We start from the raw sequence: 13,975 nt of genomic DNA, 5'->3' as shown, positions 1-13,975 counted from the left end.
GGTGGGAGTGAGGGAGGCCGGGATTGGGACTCAACGGGATCTTAAGGCTTTTTAAAATTCAAACTGGTCCCTGACCAATACAAATCACGGACACACTGTTGACTACCACGCGGATTTACAGCATTGAAAACACATCTTTTACTTGACAGCTATATTAACTTCACTCTTATAAACATGTATCGAGGTACTCAGAAATATGATAACACAGTTTATACGACTAAAGACAATATACCAGAAACTTACATTATTACATACATTAACCAATCACTTCTACAACAGATCTGCCTGAACAACTAAAAAACAGACAAATTATGTTATTTTGATACTTGTTTGCCATGTATAAATTTCATTTCTATATGAAAGATGAAATTTGGTAACTTAAAAATTTCCCTCAATTATGTTATTTCTGTAGAAGTATTTTTTATTAGTTTATAGAGCGCTTGTTTTAAATCTACCTCAATTTTTAATAGTAACACACTCGACTCTACCACACAGTAAATCCAATATCTACTTTAGTGTGAAATAGCTACCTGACAATCAATCATTTACAAAATACATTTAACCTAATAAAATGACACCTAATTACATATTCAAATACCATAGACACAAACAGCTAATAACCTCAGGATCTCAAAGTGATATGGCCTGACAAGAAAGTATAATGTTTTCCAAGCATTCCTCACTTTTCATTCTGAAGTACTTAGGGTAAGAGCCCATCTTCACTTTGGCCCTTGAAATGCCACAAACATAGCACTTAACAGAAAATGGGGAAGAGGTGATGCGTAAAGAGTATAGAATAGTATTTCATCTGAATTTAGTATATAGTTCTGTAACATATACAGAATATGAATACTGAAATTGTGTGGAGTATCTGATATGATATGCTTATCTGTATTTCCCGTCTGCAGGTGTCCATGTTGTGTCAATCATCCCACAAGCACTAGTTTTATGCTATAAATATACCTATTAACACGCTAATCAATTGCTATATTATTTAGAGATTAAAACTCTGCACATTATAAATCCATATGCATTTGGACTTTCGAATGTTCAGAATGGAAATAGTTATAAGGTTTGCAAAAGGAGCTGGCATTTTTGTTTCTGGGTATTTACATTGTCCCTCCCCTATTCCTCCACTTCTTCCCTACTTCAGAGGGCTGTCTGTGCTGAGCCCTTCCTTCTTTCTGCCCTGGCGAAGTTGTAAATATGGCAAAAGGATCAATGCCCGTTTGCGGCTAACTGCATTGTTTCTTCCTCCTCCTGCTCTTCTCCGGGTTGAGGCCTGTCACCGAGAAGCCGCTTCGCCTTTCTAATCCCCGAGCTAGAGTAAAGGCGCTGGCCGGTCGGCCTGCGCTCTCCACCGGGCCTGGGCCTCCTGGCATCCCAAGAGGAACCAATTTCCTCCGCTAACCCCAAGCGAGCAGAAAGAAGGGCTGCAAAATAAACACCTCTGGTTGCCACTTATTCCCCTCTACCTGGGGTAACAACTAATCCTCTCTCTGCTCCCGGCAGTGCTGGGCCGCCTGGGCTAGAAGGCCTGGCCCACTGCTGGAAAAGGCACGGAGGGGAAAGTGAGACAGGGAGAGGAGATTACCTGAACGAACTGGCGTTTGAATCCAACGAGAATCCGAAAGAAGGAGAGAAAACCGCCCCCTCCCTCCTCAGAGGAGCCGCTGCTGCCGCCGCCGCTGCTGCTAGGCCGCTGCCACCACGGAGCGGGAGGAGGAGGGGAAATAATATAACAACAATAATCCGGACCGGGAGGGGGGTTGGTTCTTCTTCCGTCTCAGTGCAGCGAACATGTAGAGCTGGGGAGTGAGTAGTCGAGACAATTCCGTTTTCCCTGAACCTGTTTCAAAACATCAACCCGGTTGTTCCGGCAGAACCGAACCGGTTCAGAGACACGCTCCGAGAGGCAGGGAAGTAGGGAGTTGGTTAGGGAGAATGGGGGGGGGGGGGGAGGAGGGAGGAGGGGAGGAGAGGAAACGAAACGAAACGAAACGAGGACGACAGGAGCAGCTGTTGAGGGGCCGCCGCCGTTCCCTCTGTGTATGCTAGTACAAGAGGGTGGGGGAAGGTGGCAGCCTGGGCACAGAGAGCTGGTACCGAGCGGAGGGTAGGGGGGAAGGAGAGGAAGAGGAGGAGAAAGGAAGGGTTCCTGTATGTGCGTCTCTCAGAACAAAATGCCGACCGGAAGTGCAGCTGCAGGAATAACTCCCTCCACCGGCGCTAAACACCAACAGCCTCTCCCTTCCCTCTGCTTCCTCTTCACTCGCCTTACTAGTGTCGGTGCCGCCGCTACTATATTACTTCACAGTTTCCATCCTAGCGCCGCCGCAACAGGGGTGGCTATCTTTGCCATGCCTCATCTGGCAGCGGCAAGCACAGTCTCCGCTGCGTGGTTGTTTCTCCCCTTCCCTACTTCTTCAGCTGCTGCCTGAGTTTCTTTTCTCTCCCCTTCTGGTGTGTGGAAGAATTCCGAAGTTTACACTTAGGCCTATGCTGAGAGATAGGCAGCCACGGATTTGTGATGAAGTGATCGTGGAAAAAAACACACGTTTTGGAGTTTATTTTTGCCTTCCTTAAGGATGGTGGGGAGAACTGCAAAATGCCATTTCACAGGAGACAAACGTAAAAAGGCGTCTTAAACCCACAAAGATGGCAAAACTGCCCATCACCCGTCTCCCCACTCTCACAGCGGGTGAGATGTGTCAAACCTGGGACAAACGCTGAAGTTACTGTTATTTCTGAATGTAAATAAGCCGAGTCGCAGGACCAGAAACATGCTGGAAACATTACCGGGGCAAGGACTTTTTTAGGTAGACGTCCCAAACTGGAGTGGATTTTAAATAAAATCTTTTTGGACGAGCATGGGGGAAAATGCTGATGTTCAGGTGAAGCACCTTTTACTAGAGGCACATGCTGCCCACTGACACCAGATTTACTGGAAATGTTTTAATTGTGCATAATGAAGAAGTGTTTCATGAAAAAGAATGTCCTACTCTGAAAGTTTTTATGGTTTTCCTCAATACGGGTAAAGATGTGAATAAGTTATACATGACTGTGATATTTGTGCTGCTATTAAACAAGCCAAGCGTCTGAAGCCCTTGTGGTATGGTGAGCGATGGGCAAAGTACAAATACGGTGAAGCGTGGCAGATTGATTACATCACTCTACCTCGTTCTCGGACTGGAAAGCAATATGTGCTGACCATGGTAGAAGCAAGCACCAGATGGTTGGAAGCCTATCCAGTTTCCCATGCGACTGCACGTAACACCATTTTGGGCTTGGAAAGACAAATCACGTGGCGACAAAAAAAAGGGGGGTTGTGTTGTGAATTTTCTTCCCAGAGGAGGGACCAGTCCAAACACGGGACAAATGGGATAATAGTGTCTATATCTGATTAATTAACTATGTATTTTCCTACTACTTTTGCTCCTTGTGACAGTTTGGGTGTTACCCGCCCCCCCACACATAAGAAAATCACCCAGATGTGATGGTTTGGATCTTATCCGCCCCCCCACACTTTTGTAATTGCCCCAGCTAACTCAGAAGTGACTCCAGGAATATAAATGAAGCTATTTATTTACAGCTAGCAGAATATACAAGCAGATATTTACAGTATATACAGTTATAGACAGAAATATACAAGGAAAAGTAATACAGAATCACAACTCCCCTCCCAGAAACCTGAGTCCCCAGGAGGGGCTCTCAAACCATTCCAACACCTCCCCCTGCCCTCTCAACCTTACCCCAAATCCTGAGAAAGGAATAAAGGTGCAGTCAAGAGGTTAATAAGGAAGGTTAGTTGCAGTGAGGTTAAGGAGATGTGGCTAGGTCTGAAGACAAAGGCAGAGTGAGAAACAAAATGGAGAATGTTATCTAATGTTTTTACTTCTTCTTCCCAGAACTCTCAGCAAGACTTTGAGAGAAGAGACACAACCATGTTTACCTTTCACAGCCAATTATCTAGTTCTTTTCACCAAAACACTCCAGCTTGCTTCAAACTAGCACAATCCACCCCTGTCTACTTCGCTCAGAGTATCGCTGAGAATTATCCGATCCAATCTAAACCAATATTTACACTAAAACAATATATACAAGTTCAGTTCACACTTCAATCAGATGTAGGTGATTCAAAAGCTCAGAAGAGGGACTCCCAGGTGACGTTGGGTTCGTGCTCACGTACTGTAGATTCTCTTGGAGATTCTTCCAGTGTTGGACACCGATGGTACCTAGAACAGAAAACACCTGACTGCTTGTATTATACTCTCTGAATTTAAACTCTCTCAGCTAAAGTTAGATTTCTCTGTGGCACACACTGGATTTCACCATTCTCCTGCATTACCCAGTATGTATGACCAGGACCTTCAGCAGACACCACCCCTCGGACAAGTTTCCCTTCGCCCGAAGGAGAAAATATCCAAACAGTTTTCCCTAACAGATTCTTTTCACCTACAACAGGAACTTTATCACCGTCTACTGTTTGGACCAAGTCTGATTGTGCAGGTCCTGCTCTGTTTACTGAACCTCTACTATTTACCAACCAGGTAGCTTGTGCTAAATGTTTGTCCCAGTTTTTCAGAGTTCCACCCCCCCCATGGCTTTTAGGGTGGTTTTCAGCAAACCGTTGTAGCGCTCAATCTTCCCTGAAGCTGGTGCATAGTAGGGAATGTGATAGATCCATTCAATACCATGCTCTTTGGCCCAGTTTTTCACAAGATTGTTCTTGAAATGAGTGCCATTGTCTGGCTCAGTTCTCTCTGGAGTTCCATGTCTCCACATGACCTGTCTCTCCAAGCCAAGAATGGTGTTAGGTGCAGTAGCATGTGGAACTGGATAGGTTTCCATCCATCCGGTGCTGGCCTCTACCATTGTTAGCTCATACTGCTTGCCAGAACGAGATCGAGGTAAAGTGATGTAGTCAATCTGCCAGGCTTCACCATACTTGTACATGAGCCATAGAATCACAGAATCATAGAATCATAGAATCAGCCAGGTTGAAAGAGACCTCCAAGATCATCCAGTCCAACCTATCACCCAGCCCTATCCAATCAACTAGACCATGGCACTAAGTGCCTCATCCAGTCTTTTCTTGAAGACCCCAAGGACGGTGCCTCCACCACCTCCCTGGGCAGCCCATTCCAATGGGAAATCACTCTCTCTGTGAAGAACTTCTTCCTAACATCCAGCCTATACCTACCCTGGCACAACTTGAGACTGTGTCCCCTTGTTCTATTGCTGGTTGCCTGGGAGAAGAGGCCACCCCCCACCTGGCTACAATGCCCCTTCAGGTAGTTGTAGACAGTAATAAGATCACCCCTGAGCCTCCTCTTCTCCAGGCTAAACAGGCCCAGCTCCCTCAACCTCTCCTCATAGGATTTGTGCTCCAGGCCCCTCACCAGCTTTGTTGCCCTTCTCTGGACATGTTCCAGCACCTCAACATCTTTCTTGAATTGAGGGGCCCAGAACTGGACACAGTACTCAAGGTGTGGCCTGACCAGTGCTGAGTACAGGGGAAGAATAACCTCCCTTGTCCTACTGGCCACACTGTTCCTGATGCAGGCCAGGATGCCATTGGCTCTCTTGGCCACCTGGGCACACTGCTGGCTCATCTTCAGCTTACTATCTATCAGTACCCCCAGGTCCCTTTCCTCCTGCCTGCTCTCCAGCCACTCAGTCCCCAGCCTATAGCGCTGCTTGGGGTTGTTGTGGCCAAAGTGCAGAACCCTGCACTTGGCCTTGTTAAATCTCATCCCATTGGCTTCTGCCCACCCATCCAGCCTGTCCAGGTCCCTCTGCGGGGCTCTCCTACCTTCCAACAGATCAACACCTGCTCCTAGCTTGGTGTCATCTGCAAACTTACTGATGCTGGACTCAATGCCCTCGTCCAGATCATCAGTAAAGATATTGAACAGGACTGGGCCCAGTACTGATCCTTGGGGAACACCACTAGTGACTGGCTGCCAACTGGATGTGGCACCATTCACCACCACTCTCTGAGCTCTGCCATCCAGCCAGTTCTTGATCCAGCACAGAGTGAATCTGTCCAAACCATGAGCTGCCAGGTTGGCCAGGAGCTACTTGTGGCAGACAGTGTCAAAGGCGTTGCTGAAGTCCAAGTAGACTACATCCACAGCCTGCCCCACATTCACCAGGCAGGTAACCTGATCATAAAAGGAGATCAGGTTGGTGAGGCAGGACCTGCCCTTCCTAAACCCATGCTGGCTGGGCCTGATCCCTTGGCCATCCTGTAGGTGCTTTGTGATGGCACCCAAGATGACCTGTTCCATGACCTTGCCTGGCACTGAGGTCAGGCTCACAGGTCTGTAGTTTTCTGGCTCCTCCTTACGACCCTTCTTGTGAATGGGTATCACATTGGCAGCTTCCAGTCTTCAGGGACCTCTCCAGTGAGTCAGGACTGCTGATAAATGATGGAGAGTGGCTTGGCCAGCTCAGCTGCCAGCTCTCTCAGCACCCTAGGGTGGATCCCATCCGGTCCCATGGACTTGTGAGGATCCAAATGTCTCAGCAGGTCCCTTACTGCTTCCTCATGGATTAGAGGGGGACTGTACTGGTCCCTGACTCCATCCACCACTTCAGGAGTCCAGCTGTCCTGGAGACAACCTGTCCCACTAGTGAAGATTGAGGCAAAGAAGGTGTTAAGCACCTCTGCCTTTTCCTCATCCTTTGTCACTCTATTCCCCTCTCTATCTAACAAGGACTGGAGGTTGTCCTTGGCCCTTCTCTTGCCATTCATATATTTAAAGAAACACTTTTTATTTTCCTTGACAGCCGTGGCCAGCCTGAGCTCCAAGTGGGCTTTTGCCTCTCTAATTTTAACTCTCCAAGACCTAACAACCTCCTTGAACTTCTCCTGGGACACCTCCCCTCTTTTCCAAAGGTGATACACTCTCTTTTTAATCTTTAATTCCTTCAGCAGCTCCCTGCCCATCCAGCCTGGCTGCCTCCCTCGTCGGCTCATCTTCCGGCTCAGTGGCACTGCTGCTCCTGTGCCTTCAGGAGTTCTTTCTTGAAGTAGGTCCAACCTTCCTGGACCCCTTTGTTTCTAAGGGCTATTTCCCAAGGAACTTTCTGAATTAGTTCCTTAAATAGGCTGAAGTCTGCCCTTCAGAAGTCCAGTGTGGAGGTTCTGTTGATCCCCTCCTGGTTTCTCCATGTATTGAACACTCTATAATTTCATGGTCACTGGACCCCAGGCAGCCTCCAATCATCACATCCCCTACCAGCCCCTCTCTATTTGTGAGCAGCAGGTCAAGCAGGGCTGCCCCCCTGGTAGGCTCACGTAACAGCTGGGATAGGAAGTTGTCTTCCACACATTGCAGAAACCTTCTAGACTGCTTCTTCTCTGCAGTGTTTAAGTCCCAGCAGATGTCTGGTAGGTTAAAGTCACCCACCAGAACAAGGGCAGGTGATCTTGAGGCAGCCTCCAGTTGCTTAAAGAGTAATAAATCAACTTCTTCTTCCTGGTTGGGTGGTCTGTAACAGACTCCAACCAGGATATCAGCCTTGTTGGCCTTCGCCTTAAGTCTCACCCATAATGTCTCAACTTGATCATCTTTGATTTCTACCTCCATGACATCCAGAGCATCCCTAATATACAGAGCCACTCCCCCGCCCTTTCTCCCTTGCCTGTCTCTCCTGAAGAGTCTGTAGCCATTGATTACAGCACACCAATCATGTGAGCTATCCCACCACGTTTCAGTGATGGCGACAATATCATAGTTTTCCTCCAGCACCAGAGCTTCCAGCTCCTCTTGTTTGTTACCCATACTGTGTGCATTAGTGTACATGCACTTCAGCTGGGCTGCTGCTTTTACCCCTAGCTCTAGCCTACCATCCTCAATTCCCTTTGATTTATCTCTGGTGCTGTCATGTTTAACCCCCTCCCCCTTCCATTCTAGTTTAAAGCCCTCTCAACAAGCCCAGCCAGCTTATGTGCCAGGGTCCTTCTCCCCTTCTGTGACAGTTGTATCCCATCTGCTGATTGCAGACCTGTGGCAAGATGAAGTTCCCCAAGATCAAAGAATCCAAAGTTATGTTGGATGCACCAACCTCTGAGCCACTTGTTCATCAAATACGCTTTCCTGTTCTTCTCTGTATTCCAGCCCGTAACTAAGGGTATAGATGAAAAGATTACCTGTGCCCCTGCTCCCTCAACTGCTTTCCCCAGTGTCTTAAAGTCCCTTTTGATAGCTTTTAGCCCTCTGTTACCAACCTCATCATTCCCTGTCTGTATAACTAATAAGGGATAGTAATCAGAGGGCTGCACTACAGTAGGCAGCCTCCTGGTAACATCCCTGACCCGGGCTCCAGGGAGGCAGCAGACCTCCCTGTGGAAGGGGTCTGGCTGGCATATGGGGCCCTCTGTTCCCTGCAGAAGGGAGTCACCAATAACAATTACCCTCCTCTTTTTCTTCTGGGTACTTGTTCTGATGCGAGGGGGCAACTGATTTGTCTCATTTGCCCTCTCAGCCGGTGATGATTCTGCCTGCTCCAGGATCACCTCATCCTCAACCTCTAGTGCCCTATATCTGTTATGCAAGGGCAGCTCTCACCATACCATAAGGGCTTGATTCGCTTAGCCTGCTTAATAGCAGCACAAATGTCACAGTCATAGATGACTTGGGTGATAGCGTCCATGGACAACTAATTGACCTATCACGAGCCCATCGGTATGTTGCATCTCTGCCTTGATGTCCAGATGAGTCATGGGCCCACCGAGCTAAGAACAGTTCACCTCGGTGTTTCCAATCAAGGTTGATATCAAGGTCAGAGCAGCTTGATATGCCTTCTGGTTATGTTGGTGTTCCTCAGTGGCTCTGCTCTTAGGCATCTTGGCCACAACAACCCCAAGCAGCGCTATAGGCTGGGGACTGAGTGGCTGGAGAGCAGTCAGGAGGAAAGGGACCTGGGGGTACTCATAGACAGTAAGCTGAAGATGAGCCAGCAGTGTGCCCACGTGGCCAAGAGAGCCAATGGCATCCTGGCCTGCATCAGGAACAGTGTGGCCAGTAGGTCAAGGGAGGTTATTCTTCCCCTGTACTCAGCACTGGTCAGACCACACCTTGAGTACTGTGTCCAGTTCTGGGCCCCTCAATTCAAGAAGGATGTTGAGGTGCTGGAACATGTCTAGAGAAGCGCAACAAAGCTGGTGAGGGGCCTGGAGCACAAATCCTATGAGGAGAGGTTGAGGGAGCTGGGCCTGTTTAGCCTGGAGAAGAGGAGGCTCAGGGGTGATCTTATTACTGTCTACAACTACCTGAAGGGACATTGTAGCCAGGTGGGGGGTGGCCTCTTCTCCCAGGCAACCAGCAATAGAACAAGGGGACACAGTCTCAAGTTGTGCCAGGGTAGGTCTAGGCTGGATATTAGGAAGAAGTTCTTCACAGAGAGAGTGATTTCCCATTGGAATGGGCTGCCAAGGGAGGTGGTGGAGGCACCGTCCCTGGGGATCTTCAAGATAAGACTGGATGAGGCACTTAGTGCCATGGTCTAGTTGACTGGATAGGGCTGGGTGATAGGTTGGACTGGATGATCTTGGAGGTCTCTTCCAACCTGGTTGATTCTATGATTCTATGATTCTATGTGTGCATCTACGTGCCGCACCTTCACTGGAATTCTCTCCAGCCGTGCATCAATGTCCTGCCATAGATCAGCACACCAAATAGGCTTTCCTTTCCTCTGCCAACCATTCTTCTTCCAGTCCTTTAGCCAACCCCATAGAGCATTGGCTACCATCCATGAGTCGGTGTAGAGGTAAAGGATAGGCCAATTTTCACGTTCAGCCACATCAAGAGCAAGTTGAACAGCTTTTACCTCAGCGAACTGACTGGATTCTCCTTCTCCATCTCTCGCTTCGGTAACTCTCCTGGTTGGACTCCAAACTGCTGACTTCCATCTTCGCTTGTTCCCAACAAGATGACAGGAACCATCTGTGAACAAAGCATAGTTCTTTTCCTGATCAGAGAGATCACCATAGGGAGGAGCTTCCTCAGCACGAGTTATTTTCTCCTCTGGAGGTTTGGTACAGTCTGTGCCTTCCGGCCAGTTGGTGATCACCTCCACCAGACCAGGTCGGTCAAGATTACCCATTCGTGCTCATTGGGTTATCAAAGCCATCCATTTAGACCAGGTTGCATCTGTGGCATGATGCAGTGCTGAACCTTTACCTTTGAACATCCAGTTTATAACTGACAGTCTAGGAGCTAAAAGCAATTGTGACTTAGTTCCAATCACTTCAGAAACTGCTTTCACTCCTTCATAGGCTGCTAGAATCTCTTTCTGTGTTGCAGAGTAATTTTTCTCTGAACCTCTGTAGCAACGTCCCCAGAAACCACGTGGACGACCACGTGTCTCATTTGGAGCTCTCTGCCAAAGACTCCAAGTTGGACATTGTCACTGGCAGCCGTGTACAGAATGTTCTTAATGTCCAGACCAGATCGCACAGGTCCCAAGCCCACTGCATGGACTACTTCTCGTTTGATCTGATCAAAGGCTGCTTGCTGCTCAGGTCCCACTCGAAATTGTTTCTCTTACGAGTCACATCATGCAGAGGTTTGACAATCTGACTGAAACCAGGAATGTATAGTCTCCAAAATCCCACCACACCCAAGAAAGATAGAGTGTCCTTCTTACTGGTGGGAACTGCCATGGTGGAGACTTTGTTGATCACATCCTGAGGAATGTAACAGCGACCATCCTGCCACTGCACTCCCAGAAACTGAATTTCTTTGGCAGGTCCTTTGACCTTGTCTCTCTTAATGGCAAAACCTGCTTGCAACAGAATGTCAATGATTTTGTTACCTTTCTCAAAGACATCCTCAGCAGTTTGGCCCCACACAATGATGTCGTCGATGTACTGGATGTGCTCTGGAGCTTTACCTTTCTCCAGTGCATTGTGGATGACTGAGTGACAGATGGTTGAGCTGTGTTTCCACCCCTGAGGCAAACGGTTGAACTGGTTCTGGATTCCTCTCCAGGTGAATGCAAACTGAGGCCTGCACTCCTTTGCTATGGGAATAGAGAAGAAAGCATTAGCAATGTCTATGGTTCCATACCATTTAGCCTCCTTCGATTCCAGCTCATACTGGAGTTCCAGCATGGCCGGCACAGCTGCACTCATGGGTGGAGTCACCTCATCGAAGGCACGGAAGTCTACTGAGAGGCACCAGTCTCTGTTAGGCTTGTGCACAGGCCAGATGGGACTGTTGAAAGGTGAATGAGCTTTCTCGATGACAGCCTGACTCTCCAGTTGACGAATCAGCTGATGAATGGGCAACAAAGAGTCACGGTTAGTTCTGTACTGCCTGTGGTGTACAGTTTGAGTTGCAATTGGCACTTCCAGATCCTCTATGTCATGATGTCCCACAACTGCAGATTCATCAGAAAGTTCAGGTCTAATGGACAATTTCAATTTACCATCCTCAATCTCTACAGATGCTATTCCAAAAGCCCATTTGTGACCCTTAGGATCTTTGAAACAACCTTGTCTCTAAAAGGCAATTCCCAGAATGCAAGGCGCATCAGGACCAGTTACAATAGTATGTTTCTTCCACTCTTTACCAGTTAAACTGATCTCAGCCTGTATCTTACTTAACTCTTGAAATCCACCAATGATTCCAAAAATAGATATAGACTCTGTCCCTTTACAATTTGATGGCAATAAAGTACACTGAGCACCTGTGTCAACTAAAGCCCTGTATGGCCCAACTTTTGAACTGCCAGGCCACCTAATGAATACATTCCAATAGATTCGGTTCTCTCCACTCTCCCTTTCCTCCTCCTGGCTGGAGGCAGGGCACCCCTAATGCTGAACATGGCATGTGGGGTGTACACAATGATTGGTGTTATTACAAGAGAAATTGCAATTGTTGGAATAATTGCACTTGCTCTGGGGAGCTGAAGAAGTGACAGCTACTTTTCTGGCATTATTGCCTCTGCTTCTGCCACTCTGCAGTTCCCTGACTCTCTTTGAAAGAGCTGAAGTAAGTTTACCATCCCATTTGTTCATGTTCTCACCATATGTGTCACGCAGAAATATTGGATGTGACACATGTGATTGCTGATGTCTGGGAGGAATTTGTCTCCTCCTGGGCTGGAATTGCCTTGCAGGAGGTGGGCGTCTGTTCCTGCTGGCAGATACATGCACCCATTCAGATGATGCAGGAATGGTATCCTTTACCAGATTGGAAATGGAGGTTGTAAGATCCTCCTTCAGTTCTTTCATGCCATTTCTAATGCCATTCTCAATGCTATTCTTTATCCCTTTCATCTCTGTTGTCATAGTTTGTATGGCAGAGACTAGGGCAGAATGTGACAAGCTGTCCTCTACCTGCCTGAGCTGGTCAGTGAATTCACCAACAGTGAAAGACCTTCCATTATGACTCCTTGATAGAAACTTACTGGCCAAGATGTTAGCATAGGATGAAGGAGCAAGCTTAATAAGCTTCTTCATGAGACCTATTCCCAAAGGAATATTATCGGGCTCATGAGTGCCATGATCTCCATAAAGCACTTCCTTCACAGCAAACTCCTTCAGAAGCTTAATTCCCTGCTCAATGGTGTTCCAATTCTTGGCAGCCCATGGCAAATCATCTCGGGAAGGATATCTCATAGCCACAGCCAACAAAAGGCGTGTCCACAAGCTAACCTTACCAAGAGGACTTGCTAGGTATTTGTCCACTCCACTCTCCTTAGTGAGTGGTCCCAGCTGCTTGGCAGACTTGTCTCCTACCTGCAGGGCATTAGCACCAATGCCACAGCATCTCACTAGCCAGCTTAGGATTGGTTCACCTGATTCTCTTGCATATTCCTTTCTAACTTCCCTGACCTCTCTGAGAGGATCCTTGGAGTCCTGGATGTCATCTTCCTCTTCCTCCTCCTCTTGACCTGCTTGTCCCTGGCCTAACAGAACCTTCTTCATAGCACTCCTAGACTCATTGGAACCATCCTCTCTCTTGGCAGCCAACCTCACAGTGCTCCTCTCATTTGACTATTGATGTCTCAGCACATTTGCAAGGTCTCGCAGACTAACTACCTCCTCTTCTTCCTCTTGCTGATCACCAGAGGTCCCCTCTCTTACATCCCTCTGTGAACCACATTTTGTCTTAGCTTTTGCCTTAGCAGGTGCCAGAAGGGCCTGAGCAGCAACAGACTTTGACGTGTCTGCTGGAGGGTTTGAATCATTAGGGGTCTGACCTGGAGCTTGTGAGTTCAAATCTGCCTTACATTTAGCAGCAGGATTTTGGTCTGCTGGCTGGGAATTCGAACTGGCTGAGCTGGTGTTGTCAGCAACATTCTAATTTTGGGTACCTGCCTGTGCTCCTGGGACTCCTGCCAAATCCTGCGGATTGTTATTGTTTACATTTCCTCCGGGAACATTGGCCAAATTCCCAGAATCTAAAGAGGAGGGTGCAGACACTGCCTGGGGGGAAGAAGATTGCTGAGAAACTGTTGCTGAATTTGGTTTTGAGACAGAATTTTTTCTAGTTCTTACAGAAGCTGGTTTTGAATTTTTCACACATAATGCAAAAATTAATATGGAAGTCAAAACTACAAGACATAAATTGACACACATCAGACTTGCCACAGTTTGTTTTGAGTAAAAATCACTACAAGGATTTGGCATCTCAGTTTTAGGGTGTATTAGTCTCATCAGGGCAGAGTTTTGATTGATTGTAATATTATTGATAAGTGCTCCTGTAATGTTACGGGTAAGGTTTTCAGTGACATTAAAACCAGCATAACCAAGAATAAAATCACCCCAGCTCCAGAAAATGCTTGGAAGTTTAGCTTTGACCTTCTTAAAAACCACATGAAGCAAGAAATAACCAATTTGGTCTTTGATCCAATTGTACACAAAGAAACAGCAAACAGGCCACACAGTAGCCCCCACCAAGTACAATAGCTGCTTAATTAGCTTCATTTTAATTCCCAGAGGTAATTAACAGTC

General features: G+C 47.3%; 1 protein-coding gene across 3 annotated transcripts in view; it reads right to left on the bottom strand.

Annotated features, from left to right (window-relative positions):
• Positions 1-2,268, bottom strand: part of LOC135173778 (nipped-B-like protein) — a 265,346-nt gene extending 263,078 nt beyond the window's left edge. For 2 of the 3 annotated variants that reach the window (XM_064140923.1, XM_064140922.1), the window contains exon 1: positions 1,595-2,180. The gene's annotated coding sequence lies outside the window, so the exon portion shown is untranslated. The other variant, XM_064140921.1, reaches the window with a different exon arrangement.
• Between the last annotated feature and the right edge of the window lie 11,707 nt (positions 2,269-13,975).

This window comes from Pogoniulus pusillus (genome assembly GCF_015220805.1).
Source record: "Pogoniulus pusillus isolate bPogPus1 chromosome W unlocalized genomic scaffold, bPogPus1.pri SUPER_W_unloc_1, whole genome shotgun sequence".
In the NCBI taxonomy this organism is placed as follows: domain Eukaryota; kingdom Metazoa; phylum Chordata; class Aves; order Piciformes; family Lybiidae; genus Pogoniulus; species Pogoniulus pusillus.
Note: the sequence above shows the minus strand (reverse complement) of the source record. Positions and strands in the feature narration are given on the sequence as shown.